Source organism: Lissotriton vulgaris, chromosome 1_1 (assembly GCF_964263255.1).
Source record: "Lissotriton vulgaris chromosome 1_1, aLisVul1.2, whole genome shotgun sequence".
In the NCBI taxonomy this organism is placed as follows: Eukaryota; Metazoa; Chordata; class Amphibia; order Caudata; family Salamandridae; genus Lissotriton; species Lissotriton vulgaris.
In genome coordinates this window covers 507,204,087-507,219,585 of record NC_141685.1, presented here as the reverse complement: position 1 = coordinate 507,219,585, position 15,499 = coordinate 507,204,087, and positions in this window count along the sequence as shown.

Here is a 15,499-nt window from a genome sequence, read left to right as displayed (position 1 = left end):
ATATAGATCCATGGATGTTCCATTGTAGCTGTTTGGACGAAATAGTTAAAGGTACAATTAATTATAAGCACTTTCTTTTAGATCAGAGGAGGGGACGGGAAACCCCGTTAAATATCAATGGTAGACATTAAATTCATGTCCTGGAACGTAAATGGTCTGCGCGTTAGGGCTAGAAGAAATAGAATCTTACAATATCTAAGGGATTCACCCGCGCAGATCATTGCGATTCAGGAAACACACTTGAATAAACAGGAAATTACAGATATACTTAAAAAGCTCAAATGGGTGGATAAATTCATAACTACGGACCACAATACAAGCATTCGAGGCACAGCTATTATCTTTAAAAAAGCGGCAAGGGCCCAGATTACGAGTTGGGAAATGGATGCAAGCAGTAGATGGCTGATAGTCAAGGTTCAACTACATTCAAAGGATATTAACATTATAAGCTATTATGGTCCTAATCAGGACGATCCTTCTTACTTAAACATTCTGCAGAACCATCTGATTACCTGCTCAGATCCGATTGTATGGGTGGGAGATTTCAACCTCGTCCTAGACCCAAAGTTAGATAAATCCCCCACCTCCAGAGCTGTTGTTCATAGTAATATGAGGGACACACTATTAAGATGCATGTCGAATCTTGGCCTAATGGATCTATGGAGACAAAGGTCTGGTAATGCCATGGGTGTTTCTTACCATAATCATAAATACAGACACAAATCACGAATTGATTACGCTTTATTTAGTTGCTCCATTAAGGACTGGGTCAAAAATATAACTTACCTCCCTTTACACTTGTCAGACCATTCTGCTATCCTTTTCTCTGTAAAAGTGGACCAGAACCCTACTCACCATTCTTGGTCATTTGATCGAACAATATTACTGGAGGAAGAGGAGAAAGACTACTTGACACAGGAAACAGTCTCCTTTTTTAAGGAAAATTTAGGCTCTACTTCTCTGGTCATAGTATGGGAGGCTTGGAAGGCCTTCATTAGGGGCTGCATCACAGGAAGGGCCTCATTCAGGAAAAAGAAATATGAAGAGGGAATTCGACATATTGAGCAAGAGTTGAGTCACTTAGAATCATTAGATCAGTTCCCTTCAGACAATCAAAAGGAAAAAACAGAATTAAAAACCAAGCTAGACATATTATTACAGGAGAGGTTAAATAAAAGATGGCAGGCAAGCAAACTTGCTCACTTTGAATATGGTGAATCTGCAGGGAAGTTGTTGGCCTGGAAAATTAAATCTGAGCAATCCAGAAATTTCATTAAAGAGGTGAGGCTTGCTGGTGAAGTTAATAGCAGGTCAACAGACTCGGCCATAGGGGAAGCCTTCAGTGAGTTTTTCCAGAATATATATACGGAGGAACTGAACGTTAATGTAGATGATAGGAATGAATGGCTGAATAATATAACTCTCCCGGAATTGGAGGGCACCCAAACGGAATATATAGAAAAGGATATAACGGAATTAGAAGTTGCTAATACCATTAAGCAATTATCACAGGGTAAAGCCGCGGGACCAGATGGTCTCCCTGGAGAATTATATAGGTTGCTCAATCCTACGCTCACCCCAGTCCTTACGAATCTCTTTAACGATATAATGACAAGAGGGCTAGCACCCCCAAGCTCCTGGGGGGAGGCAAATATAGCCTTAATATTAAAGGTAGGCAAAGACCCAGCCGATTGCGGATCTTATCGCCCAATCTCGCTTCTTAATAATGATTACAAGATTTTTACCTCAATTTTGGCGGCGAGATTGGGAAGCGAGATTGGGTCGATTATCCACTCGGATCAAAAGGGGTTCATTAGAGGCCGGCAATTAGCTGATCTAACCTACGATTTGGTGGGTGCCACTGATATTGCCTCAACTTTCGGACTACCCCTTGCCATCATGACCCTCGACGCCACTAAAGCGTTCGATAGGGTAAATTGGGAATACCTAAATCTAATAATGAATAAATTTCGTTTGGGACCCAAATTTTGTAGGACTATAGGCCTATTATATAACAACCCTAGAGCATCCCTATTAATAAATGGCACACGAACCACCCCTTTTAAAATCAGCCGAGGAACAAGGCAAGGCTGCCCACTATCCCCTCTCCTCTTTAATCTATATGTTGAACCGTTCGCACAATCCATTAGAGAGGACACTAATATTCCACATTTTACTTTCTCGGGTTGGGAAAAGAAGATTAGCCTCTATGCTGATGACATACTTATCTATACAACTAATCCTACACTAGCATTCCCCGTAATTATAAAGAAGGCGGAGACTTTTGGGAAATTCTCGGGTTATGAAATTAACACAGGAAAAACCGAAATTATGGTTTGGAATATTCAAAATCTTCAACTTCCGATAAAATCATCCATGAGGTATCTGGGAATTACAATAACTAAAGATCTAGAGCATTTGGCGCAAAACAACTTAGCTCGTATTTCTCGAGAATCCCAAACTTTGATGAAAGCTTGGTCCTTCCTCCCACTTAACATCTATGGGAGAACTAGCCTGGTTAAAATGAGTATTCTCCCGAAATTTACTTTTATCTTTAATTCTATTCCGTTAGCTTTCGACACCAAACAGCTTGGAAAATGTCAGCAGAATATTAATTCTTTCATTTGGGGCTATAAATACAGCAGAGTAGCTTGGAAAAAATTGAGAAGGAGAAGAGAAAAAGGAGGGCTTGCATTGCCAGACCTCGAATATTACGCTTGGGCATTCCATCTGACCCATTCTAGGATGTTACTCAAGCGTCCCTGGGAAAACGCAAATGGGCTGATGTACAAGGCAATGCTACTGGGTTCGGGTCTTCCAGAGAATGGCTTTCTCTTCAAGTTCGGCCATCAGAAGTTTTTCAAAAAAATTAGGTTAAAGACATTACTGAGTAGCTTGAAAGAGTGGTCTCAAATAAAATCTAAGGCCGGGATAGGATACTTATCTAAGCATGCACCAATTTGGGATTTACCCGGACTGGCATCACAAGAGGTCAATACAGTTAAAAAAGTTCTGCAAGATGCAGGAATTACAAAGTGGGGAGACATGTTGACGGAAAGATCAATCATAGACTGGGATATCTTCAAGCTAAAAGTAACATCACCACTCTCCTGGATAGTATATCTACAAATCGGAAGCTGGCTTCGGACTCAATTTAGGAAAAAAGGAATGTTGGGAGAGGAGAGTCCTTTAGAATATATCTTAGTTGAGAGACCTGCGGGAAAAAAGGAAGTTGCACTCTTTTATTGGCACATTATAGAGGATGGAGAGCGAGATTCTAACCTCCCGGAAAAAATATGGGGCGCAGAGGGAGAACCAGACAGAGAGGTCATTTGGGAGGAATCTTTTACCCTTCTTTACAAAATCATCAAGCCAGCATGGTTGAGGCGCAACCATTTCTTTACACTCCACAGAGCGTACTACTCTCCTAAAAGGCTGTCGAAATTTCTAACAGGAAAATGTTGCAGCAAATGTTCTTTACCGGCAGCCTCGGATCTTCACATGTTTTGGGAGTGTCCGAACATTGCCACCTTTTGGGATGAAATCAAAACAACACTCGAATCTATCCTAGGTATCACTATCTCGTGCTCATGGTCTTTAATCATCTTCGGATTAAACCACAATATTAGGGGACCAGAGAGAGATTTTCTGTTTTATGCCATTTTATTGGCAAGAAGAGAAATCTGTAAGAATTGGGTTAATATACATCCCCCAACCCATGCAGAGTGGCTGGCTTCACTGTATGCAACATCAAAGCTGGATTTATTGAGAACTTGCAGCTCTCGGTCACTTAAATTTTGGGACCTTTTGATCAATTGGAGGAGAGATAGTTAATAACCCGGGGTTTTTTTTTTTTTTTTTTTTTTTTTTTTTTCCCCGGGTCCGATGATTAGGCCTAAAAATCTCTCTGTCCTAAAGGGCGGTATCGAACAACTGCAGGACAACTGGCCGAACTGGTCCGAAGGGAGTAAGTCCGTCCAAGCTCTGTTGGCAACGTGGAGGAAGACCCTCGGGGTACCTGGAACCCAGCTTGGGGCTCCGGGTCGCCAAAGGGGGGCCGATCTTCGTGGTGGAGAGGATAAGAGCATAGTTGGATCGACTTTTTGGCTAATGAGGACAAAAAAAAAAAAAAAAAAAGCATTGCGCTGGGGGGGGCGCTCTAGGATAGGGAATAGATTTAGTTTACTATCCAACACCTTCTCTAGTGTCCATGGGGACTGGAGTTGGAATAGTAAATTAAACTATTCACTATCCAGCACCCCAAAGCGCTATGCGTTGTAAAAGTTTGCGTTGTAATACTTACGTTGTAAAAGCATGCATGGTAAAAGCATGCCTTGTAATGTCATACATCCGTATATACACACATACACACTTAGAGAGACTTGTGCCCACACAAACCTACACATTTACAGAGAAGTGTGCTCACACAAACCTACACATACACAAAAAAGTGTGCCCACAAAATCTGCACACATTCAGTTGCATTCATAGCTTATTATTGTCCAGCTCCAGCTACCTTCTTCATTACTGTCTGAAGCTGACTTGCCTGCATTCATATCACCCTGACGTTTACCAAAGCATAGCAGGTCCTTGGTCACAACTACATTGCAACTGACAGTACAGGGCTTGATTGGAGGCATTAATGACCCTGTCATGTCAATCTCACTGAAAGTGTGATGAGGGCCTGCTATTGGTGTTTGAGCACTAATGAGCACTACTCTCCTGGAGGTTCATGGGCTCTGGTTTTAGGCCTCAGCTCTCAAACAGAACATTGGACATCAACCTTCTGAGCAACACAGACTGTGGATTGACCGATGCCCAATCCGAAATGAACAATGTGTGTTTATTCGGTTGTCACTTTAAGAGTCTGACTTTGTAGGGGTGACAGAATATTTACACACCACAAGAATATCATCTTGGAATATCACTACCCCTTTGACACCCTGGAGTGCATTTGCCAACACCCGTTGAAACTCTGATGCAGCTGATACCAATCCAAAAGGCATCCCCTTGAATTGGAATGTGGTGACTGGTGAAACAGGTGATGAAAAAATGCCTAGAAGGCTCGTCTAATTCAACCTAATGGTAGGCGGATGCCAAGTCGATTTTACTGAACAAATTGGTGTCTGCAAATGTGATTATGGTATCATTAATGCGTGGTAGTTGGTGAAAATCTACCCATATCACATTGCTTAGACTTCGCAAGTCAATGCAAGCTCTTAGCTGCCCATTGGAGACAACCATAACAATGATTACATGGGTTCAATGACACCACCTTCACACATTTTCTTTAGTATTTCTGCTAACTCTTCACAAATACTGAATGGCACTTTCAGTATTTTGTGTTTTACAGAGTTGACACCACTCAGTCACTGGGCTGACTCCTTGTCCTTAGAAGAAGAACAGCTGATCCTCATTCCCGGAGCTACATCACAACCCAAACAAAAACACTGCCTTGAAGCAGACAGCAGGCAGCACACACGTGGATTCTTCACTGTTGCCAATTCGTCGCCAAACTATTCCACATTCAATGGTCTAGTTAATGGAATGTGGAATGTAGATGGATAAACACATCATCAAGGTATTCTTCCCGGACAGCGCAAGGATCAAACTTAACTTTTAAGGTACATTCTTTTTGGGTTGTTCAATATAATTACTGCATGTGAAAAAAGAACTATTGTGAATCCTCATCCCTCCTTGGTGTCGAAAGTACATGTGCGGAGGAACATTTATAAAGCCATCTTCATGCACGATGAATTTATGACCCAATGAGGGACATGGTAGATTGATAGACTGGTTTGTGAGAGAGAACAAAAAAGCTTTTTTTCAAAGGTAAACACACCATAACTGTGTAAGATGTTTTCTATATTGCAGGTTTACTTAGGGTTCTGCCACACAATTCGAGGAAGCTCATCACATACAAAGACAGACAGACACGATGTGATGACAGTGGAACGGTGTTGTAATTGTGAACAGTGATTGCTCTCAATGATGTGTCAGTCTAGAACCTATCAAGGCTTTGACATGATTCTGAAACTGTGAATGCCATCCTAGTGGGTCCGACATAATGGTTGTTACACTGCTGTCATTATTTTTTCAGATAAATTGTTTTTTATTGTTGACCATATTTTACCCCGTCTTATAGGGTGTTACATATACATTGTAAGTTAGACCACTAACACATTTAATAATTATAATGTGAGATTACTTGCTGCTAAGTCCAAGGTTGATTATATATTCATGTCTATTTTTTATAATGGAAGTTGTGGTGATATAATGAATCTTTGTGTTTCTTTGTTCTCACTTGATACAAGAATGTTTATTGCTTGCTGAGCAACATTGTACAACTCAAACATGTGCTCTTTCAACATGAGGCAATTGAGTGCACCATTTTTCTATTTGTATTATGCGCAAGATGGGATTCCCTTTTCTGACAAAGGGATCAGTAAGGAGACTCCCGAACATAGTTCCAAAAATGATGAAAGGGCAGGGTTAGTGTGTATTATTGTCTTCTATTGGTTATGCACTGTTTGTGTGTATTGTATATAACCCGTCTCTTCTGCTCTCGAACACAGTAACAACAGAGTTCTAGAGAGTGACAGATCAACTTCCCTGCCTAGAGCGTTTTGAAACACCTCTGCGGCACTCGATATCCCAAAGTTGAGCCGGGTGTACCGCCAGAGGCCGACGTGAGTGGAGAAAGTGGTAATCGGGCGTGAATCAGGGTGTAGGGGAATTTGGTGGTACCCAGACCTCAGGTCCGTCTTTGAGAACCACTTCGAGCCAGACAATTCTCCAACAATGTCATCTATGGTTGGCATCAGGTGGCGCTCACGCTTGATAGCGAGGTTGGGGATGCGCATGTCTACGCAGATCCGCACGGCGTCTGGCTGTTTCAGTTTCTTGGCTACTACGATGGGCGACACCCATGGAGTGGGCCCGCTTACCCTTTTGATGATACCAGCCCGCTCGAGTAAACGCAGTTCCACTTCTACCTTGGGTCGTAGGTGGAACGCGATGCATCGGTGCCAGAGGGCCACTGGGGCGACCGATTTGTCTATGTGGAGATGGATGGCGGGTCCCTTCAAACAGCCGATCCCTTCAAATAGTGAGGTGTGTTCTAGTACTAGATGGTCGAGGCTCTGGGCTTGGACTGTGAGTGCGAACTGGATCAGCCCGAGATCTTGGGCTATTCTGCAAGTAAGCAGGAATCCCGATCCTTCTTGCGACACATAGATTTTGGTTTGCAGGCGAGAGGCGTCGTGAGACAGGTCCGCATAGAACATCCCGCATAGGCATAGTGGGCGACTGGTGCCGTAAGCGTATATTTGCACTTTTGTGGGATGGAGTGCCGGTGCATTCTCTAGTGTCCGGTACACGCTGGCTGCCATCAGGTTGCTCATCGCGCCTGTGTCGATCAAAGCCGCTATGGCTTGGTCCTGCACGTTGACCGTGCACTTGGGTTCCGCGGATGGTGTAGCTGCCAGGATGTTAAGCATCTGCACAACATGGACGGAGGCCGCGTCTGCTTCATTGTCGTCCATGTCACTGCTGGTATAGAGGTGCTGGGTAGCGGCTCCAGCTGTCTTATCCTCCTGGGTGAGCCACTCTGCTTCTTCTTCGGTGCCGACAGACATACACTTGCGAAGTGGTTGGCTTTACCACATGCGCTGCAGATCTTTCCTTGTTATGTTATGTTATGTTATGTTATGTTATGTTATGTTAAAAATATTTATATAGCGCACGGACACCAAACGGTTTCATGGCGCTAAGAACAACGGGGAGAGGGTGGGCGCATAATTACGCGTCGGCCTGCCGGAACAGATGAGTTTTGAGTAAGCTCCTGAAGGAAGCATAGCTAGGAGTTAGTCTGAGTTCACTCGGAAGTGAGTTCCATAGCCTGGGGACCAAAAGTGAGAAACAGAGGCCATCGTGTTTTTTCCGCTTAAATGCTGGAATAATAAGCAGGTTATGGTAAGAGGAACACAGATCACAGGAAGGGGCATACCAATGGATCCTAGAAGCTACAAAGGCAGGACCTTGGTCATGTAATGCCTTCAAAATGGTGCAGCCAATTTTGAAAATACAACGCTTGGCGACCGGAAGCCAATGAAGGTTCTTCAATAACGGGGAAACGTGTTGATGTTTTGGCTGACGAAGGACTAGCCTAGCTGCTTGGTTTTGCACAAGTTGCAAACGATTGAGCTGGTAAGCAGGGATGCCAACATAAAGAATGTTGGAGTAGTCGATACGAGAGGTGATCAGGGCCATGATGACAAGTATGAGAGCCTCCATGGACAGAAACCTACAGATTTTGCGAATCCTGCAGAGGTGAAAAAAACAGACAGAGATGACTGCATTGATCTGTGGTTTCATTGAAAGGTCTTTGCAGATAATGACACCCAGACTCTTAACTGAGTCAGCAGTGAGGGGTGGGGTGCCCAAAGAGGATGGCCAACAGCTAGCATTCCAAGGGTTGGCAGGTCCTCCAGTTAGAACAAGCTCCGTTTTATCAGGATTTGGCTTCAGCTGGCTATGGTACATACATTCGCTGATGGAAAGCATGGTGGATTGAAAATTAGTGCGGGATGCAGTAGTGGAATCAAGATTGAAGACCAGCTGAAGGTCATCGGCATAGTTAAAGATGATGTTGCGGAGGGAAACAATCAAAGGTTGCATATAGAGGTTAAACAAAAGAGGCGATAGAGCTGAGCCCTGGGGGACTCCACAAGTCAAACTGGAGTGTGGTGTCGCAAAAGTGGATAGGTGGACCGCCTGGGTGCGCTGATGTAAAAAAGATCTAATCCACTCAAGTGTCCGACCCTGAACTCCAGCGTTGTTGACACGGTCGAACAGCAATTTGTGATTGACCGTGTCAAAGGCCGCCGATAAGTCCAACAGCACGAGTGCCTGGAAGGTGTTTTTATCGGCTCCCTTCCTGAGCTCGTTCATCACCGCCAGGATGACCGATTCGGTGGAATGGGCTGGCCTAAAGCCCGCCTGCTGAGAGTCAAGAAACTGGGAATCCTCAATAAATAGACTGAGACAGTTGGTGACATGTGTCTCTAAGATCTTACCAAGGCAAGGAAGCAGGGAGATGGGACGGAAATTGCTTAAGACCAGAGGGTCAGCATTAGGCTTTTTCAGAATAGGGACCACTGCAGCATGTTTGAAGGAATCGGGGACTATTCCTGTTGCTAGTGATTCATTGAGAAGTGCGAGCGGTGGGTCAGGGCATACAAGGAAGGTTTCTTTTAGGATCTGCGGGGGACAGCAATCATTAGGCGAACCAGAGCTCACTTTATTCAATAGTGTCACAAAGTCAGTCTTGGAAATTGAGGGAAAAACATCCAACGGGAGAGAGTTCTTACAAGGTAAGGCCGGGGCAAAGGGGGAGGAATATTATTTTTTATAGTGATGATTTTCTCGATAAAATAAGAATTGAGTGAATCACAAAGTGTTTGTGAGGGGACAGCTTGAATAGTCACCCGATCGGGTTGTGTAAGCTCGTTCACAATAGAGAAGATATATTTTGCCTTAGACGCAGAGTTTATGATCTTTTGGGAAAAATATGCTGTTTTGGCCTGAAGGATGGAATTTTTGTATAGTCTGAGCAGGGCAACGTAAATGAATTTTTCATCAGGGGCATAAGTGCGTCGCCAGCGGCGCTCGGCTTGGCGGAGGGTCAATTTGTTCTTCTTTAGTTGTTCAGTGAACCAACGTTGAGCGTCATGGGGGCGTTTAGACTTTATGTTCTTCAAGGGTGCAACCTTGTCACTGGCTGATACAAACCAGGATTCAAGGCGAGAGGCCTGGCGGGTAATAGAGGCCTGATCGCTGGGGGCGAAAGCAGCAAGTAGAGAGTGGAATTCTTTCATGTTAGCTCATTTCCAGTTCCGAGCTGAAAAGTTAGTGGCCGGAGTCAGGAGGGTGAGGGGGGTGTGGGTCAGAGTAAAGGAAATAAAAGAGTGATCGGACCAAAGACAGGGGGAAATAAGGGGAGAGGTGATGTCGATATTAGAGGTCCATACTTGGTCCAAAATGTGACCCTTAATGTGAGTGGCTACATGGACGTATTGGGAACAATTCAACCCTCGCAAAAGATAAGAGAATTCCACCAAGAGGTGACTCTCCCCATCATCGAGGGTCCAATAGTTGAAGTCCCCAATGATGATGAGCCTGGCGTGGTTGATTACAAGCTGGGAGATGAGGTCACCAAAGAGCTGGGGAAAGAGAGGCATGTGGTCAGGGGGGCGGTAAAAAAGCACACAGACAAAAGAGGACCTCAGGGAAGAAAATTTCAGAATGAGACTATCGACCCAAGGGAGAGTGACTCTTTCGAGGATCGTAAATGTATATTGTTGACGAATAATAGCTGCAACCCCTCCACCCGCTTTACCCTGGGGCCGATTTGTTTGCAATATATAATAACCAAAGGGGATTGCTGCAAGAATGTCAGGGGTGGAATCATCTGTCAGCCAGGTTTCTGACAGGAGGAAGATATCAATGTTATTAGCATCCAGCAGCTGAAAGATCTCAAGTTGGTGCTTTACCATCGAGCGGGTGTTCAGGTAAGTAACAACAAGAGAATCAGTATCCGGGAGTGAGGGGTCCGGGGGCAGTTGGGGGGGCTCAAAGGACTGGTGGGGAGCACAGACGGCGAGTGGAACAGAATGGACGTCACGAAGAGCCAGGATACCGCAGTCCATAGCAGCCCTCCTAGCACTGAGGCTCATAGGCCCAATGTGCCGGGCATGCTCCGCTGTGGGGCGTCGAACCTCCGCACCACGAGCAGGCACAGCTGTGGGAGGGCTGAACTGGTCTAGGCTTTACTCACCGGGGTTGCCTCATGCGGTTCTCGGTGGCATCGGTCTTGAGGGCGCACACCGGCTCCGTCTTGACTGCGACCGCTGGCTTCGGCTCCATGTGCACGGCGTTGGCCTTGGATAGCTCCTTGGACCACCCTAGAGCAAGGATGTCGCGCATGGGCATGTTGTCTGCCTCCAATACCCTCTCGCGCAGCTTCGAGGACACAGAGTCCTTCAGGAAGAAGCTGAAGACCTGGCTGTTCGAGCAGTAGCAGCACCCCCCCACCCCCAGCGCCTTGAGACCCTACGGGTATGTAGTGCGCTCTATAAATGTCTTTGATTGATTGATTGAGAGCCCTGGATGAATTGAGCATGGATCTTGTCGTCAACATCGGGGAGAGTGCACGTGCTGGCTAGTTTCTTTAATCTTGCATAAAATACGTCTACCGATTCATCTGGGAGCTGGCAGGCCTGGCGGAGCAAGACTCTTTCATAGTCAGCGCTGGCGAAAGGTTCGAAATACGCCGTGATGGTGTCGCGCATCGTGGAGTATGTTCTGGGCGGGCCAGCCTCGGCTACATCCTTCGATATGTCGTGGATCGCTTCTCCTCCGAGGTGCAACAGCATGGCACGCCGCAGCTCATTCGCGACCTCTGCCACCATGAAGTAATTCTCTAGGCATTCCACCCACTTCTTCCACCTTGCGGCTTGTGACGGGGGAGTGCCGGTGACTGCAAACGGCTCCGGGGGTGGCACGTTGGCCATGGCCGCTGAGGATGGGCGCAGGCAGCAGGAGCCTCACCTGCACACCTCGGGGGAGGTACACCAGCCTTCCAGGCGTCTTCCGTGGGCTTTGCAGGGCTGCTTCAACCAGGAGCGCCTGGGAGAGCAGCAGGAGCGACCAGAGGGTCTCCAAGTGGACAAATCAGTATCTCACGCTAGATGCGTGAGAAACGGCAGGTTCGGGTGTGGTGTTGCACGTGAGAAGCGTGAGGTACAGCAGGCCGGCCGCGCTGTTCCGCGGGTGTTGGCTCCGCCGAGCCAGAAGGCAGCCGGGCAGGCAGGAGGCAGTTGCTGGGGGCCGGAGGGGCTGCCGTGGGCTCGGCCAGGCGGAGAAGACAGACAGGGAGTCCAGGCAGGGTGACAAACGGCCCAAGGGCAGGTGGGGCCACACACGCTGACGCAGCACGGCAGAGGCAGGAACACGGCCTCAGAGGGGAGGGGCCACGCCGAACCGCTCCTTGGGCAAGAGCGTGATGCACGAGATGGGGTGGCGAGACCACCTCATCGCCAATGTCGTATTTTGGCCTGGGGCCTATAAATCACCAGTCGACCAAACGTGTTAAGGATAGTGGCCTGCTTAATACCTTGTCACGCCCAGTGCCCTGGGCTTTTTATTAACTTTATGACGTGCCTACCAACGTGGACGTAGGACGCGTCCACTCTGCTCACGCACAGGGAGGAGGACTGTACAGACGTCCCCTGAGACCCCCGTAGCTAATGGTCGGGCCCAGCTTGGTCAACATTACAAGCGCGTGTGGGCAAAAAAATTTGCTCTATCTGCCTTAAAGGTTAGAATAATCACGGCGGCCATCTTTATATATTGGGAAGGTCTCTGGATCATTCTATCATCCAGGAAAACACCAATCGACTGCAGAAAAAAGAAAAAGAAACAGAACAGCAGAAATCTTGTGCAGTTGTGAGAGTTGTACTGCAACTGCATTGAACTGTGACAATTGCGTGCTATACACTTCAGGCATAAAAAGAAGTATTTATGGCAACGTATATACAACTTTGACTTCTATCTAGAGCTATAAAAAAACAGGATATTTTATTGAAAACAATATATATATATATATTTTTCCATAAAAGAAAATTTTCATGTAAGTTAGTCGTGACTTCCACAGTGTATTGTTCATTAAGTTTCTTTCAAATACTATGCAGCCAGTAAATCCCCCACCACCTTTCTTGGAGACACCAGGAGATCCACCTATACAGTAGAGGCAGTGGCATGATGCTTTTGAGACTAACTTGGGGGAAATTGGTGCTTCCAGATTCAGACCTGAGAGGAAAAGATATCTACTGTTGCACTCTTTGGGTTTTGAGGGTAGAACCACGTTTACACATTAATTTAATGTAATTAATTAATTAATTTGCGTGTTTATATAGATGTTGATACGTATATCTCTGCTCTGCACAAGTTGGCAGCGGAATGTCAGTTTGAGAATTTGGCAGAGCAACTTATTCGAGATCAGTTTATTTGCCACTGCACCAATAAGTCCATCAAACAGAAATTGCTTTTGTTGGGGAATCCTTCTTTGGCTGATACCATCAGGATTGCTAAGAGCATTGAGATATCAATCAAGCCAGCTAGAGAACTAAAAAACAAAACTGTCGAACAAGTTAATGCAGTGCACTCCAAAGATGACAAAGGGAAAATGTTTAAAGCGTCTGCTGCATCAGCATCGTCACCTTATGATCCTGCACAGCAGAACTTGTTTATCAAACAAAGTAACCTGTGCTTCAAGTGTGGATATCCACCACATTAAAAGGATAGTAGGGCTTGCCAGGCTAAAAATGATCAGTGTAGACTTTGCACATAAACTGGGTATTTTGCCAAGGTGTGTCAAAGTGTGAGGCGCAAAGGAAGCAGAATCTCAGCTGTGAGTAATGGTTGTGAAGTTGATGTAGAGAATTTAATGAGTGAAGTCAAAGATATGGTTTTGGTGGTTGACCACAACAACATTTGTAGTGTTTAGCAGGAAATGTGTTTCGACCCATATGTCTATATTGAGGTGGGTGAAAAACAACTTTATCTTTTGGTAGATTCTTGAGCTAGGATCACCATGATCACCCTGGAGCTTTTCCAACAAAATTGGCCTTGGTTGTCAATATCTCCACCTAATAATTCTGGTAGAATAATCGTCCTCCAGGGTTTTATTGTGGAAACCATGGTGTTTATAAGGGAGACGCATTTGTGGAAACATTTATGTTACTGTAAAAGGGTTGAACATCTTAGGATGGTTCCACCAAGGATTGTTTGTTATGATTCTGTGCCCAGGTACAAAGGAACAGTTCCCAGGTACAAAAAGAAGGTCCAGAGATCCTATTTCTAGATGATATTGCACTTTGTTATAAGTAAGGGGAGGAGATTAACTCGAGGCGTTGAACCTTTCCAGCATCTTATTACAAGAGTAAGGAAACAAATGAGTACATACTCCTCCAGTGCACAGACATAATATCGAGTCCAAAATATCGATTGGACATATTATCGAGTTGTAAATATAGATTGGACAAAATATCGACAGGACAGAATATAGATATCCAAAATATCGTTTTTAAGGTAAGTGATGTAATATCGACTGTTAAAAATATAGAAAGTTAAAATATCGAAGTATATAATATAGATAGTAAAAAATATCGATTTTTTAATAATATCTAATTTTTTATGGTGTTTTTTTATGTTATAATATGTGTGAAAAGTGTCTTTTTATGTTATAATTCATTTTAATAAATGAATTTTGTTTTTATAATTATTGCGTAATTTAATTCTGTAGCGGGTTGTGGGTTTATAGGGGAATAGGGTGGGTTGTAATTTAATTATAATTAATTAAATATGTAAATTTATTTATTGGTAGTACTTTATAATTATTGTTAATTAATTTATATTTGTTAATTAATTAAATTTTATTTGGTAATTATTTTAATTAATTGATTAATTAGTAATTATGTAAATGTTACTCATATATTTAGTAGTAAATTATAATTAATTAAATATGTAAAAGTATTTATTGGTATTTATTTAGAATTAATTACGTTTTTATGGGTAATTATTAAAATTTTATTTGAAAATTAATTTATTTAATTGATTAATTGCTAATTATGTTATTTTAATAATTTATTTTCTGTAGCGGGTTGTGGGTTTATAGGGGAATAGGGTGGGAAGTAATTTATTAATAATTAATTTAATAATAAAAGGCATTTAATTGTATTTAATTCGAAATAATTGTTAAATAATTTTTAATTATTAAATAATTAATTGTTAATTTGTAATTAATTTGTATTAATAGGTAACTAGTTGAAATATTTATTGTTAATTAGTAATTTTATTATTAATTATTATATTATGTTAATTTGTTAATTATTTGTAATACATTTTTTATAGATAATAATTTATATATTTTTTAATTAATTTATGAAGTATTTACTTTCCCTAATGTTGTATTCTCTGGAGTGGGAATAGTAATTTTAACCCTCACGCTATCCAAAGCTTTCCCTACTCTTGCACTCTTTGGAGTGGGAATAGTAATTTTGACCCCTACGCTATCCAACACTTTCCCTACTGTTGCACCCACTGGAGTGGGAATAGTAATTTTTACCCCTATGCTATCCAACGCTTTCCCTACTGTTGCACTCACTGGAGTGGGAATAGTAATTTTGACCCCTAAGCTATCCAACCCTTTCCCTACTGTTGCACCCACTGGAGTGGGAATAGTAAATTTTACCTCTACGCTATCCAACGCTTTCCCTACTGTTGCACCCACTGGAGTGGGAATAGTAATTTTAACCCCTACGCTATCCAACCCTTTCCCTACTGTTACACCCACTGGAGTGGGAATAGTAAATTTTACCTCTACGCTATCCAACGCTTTCCCTACTGTTGCACCCACTGGAGTGGGAATAGTAATTTT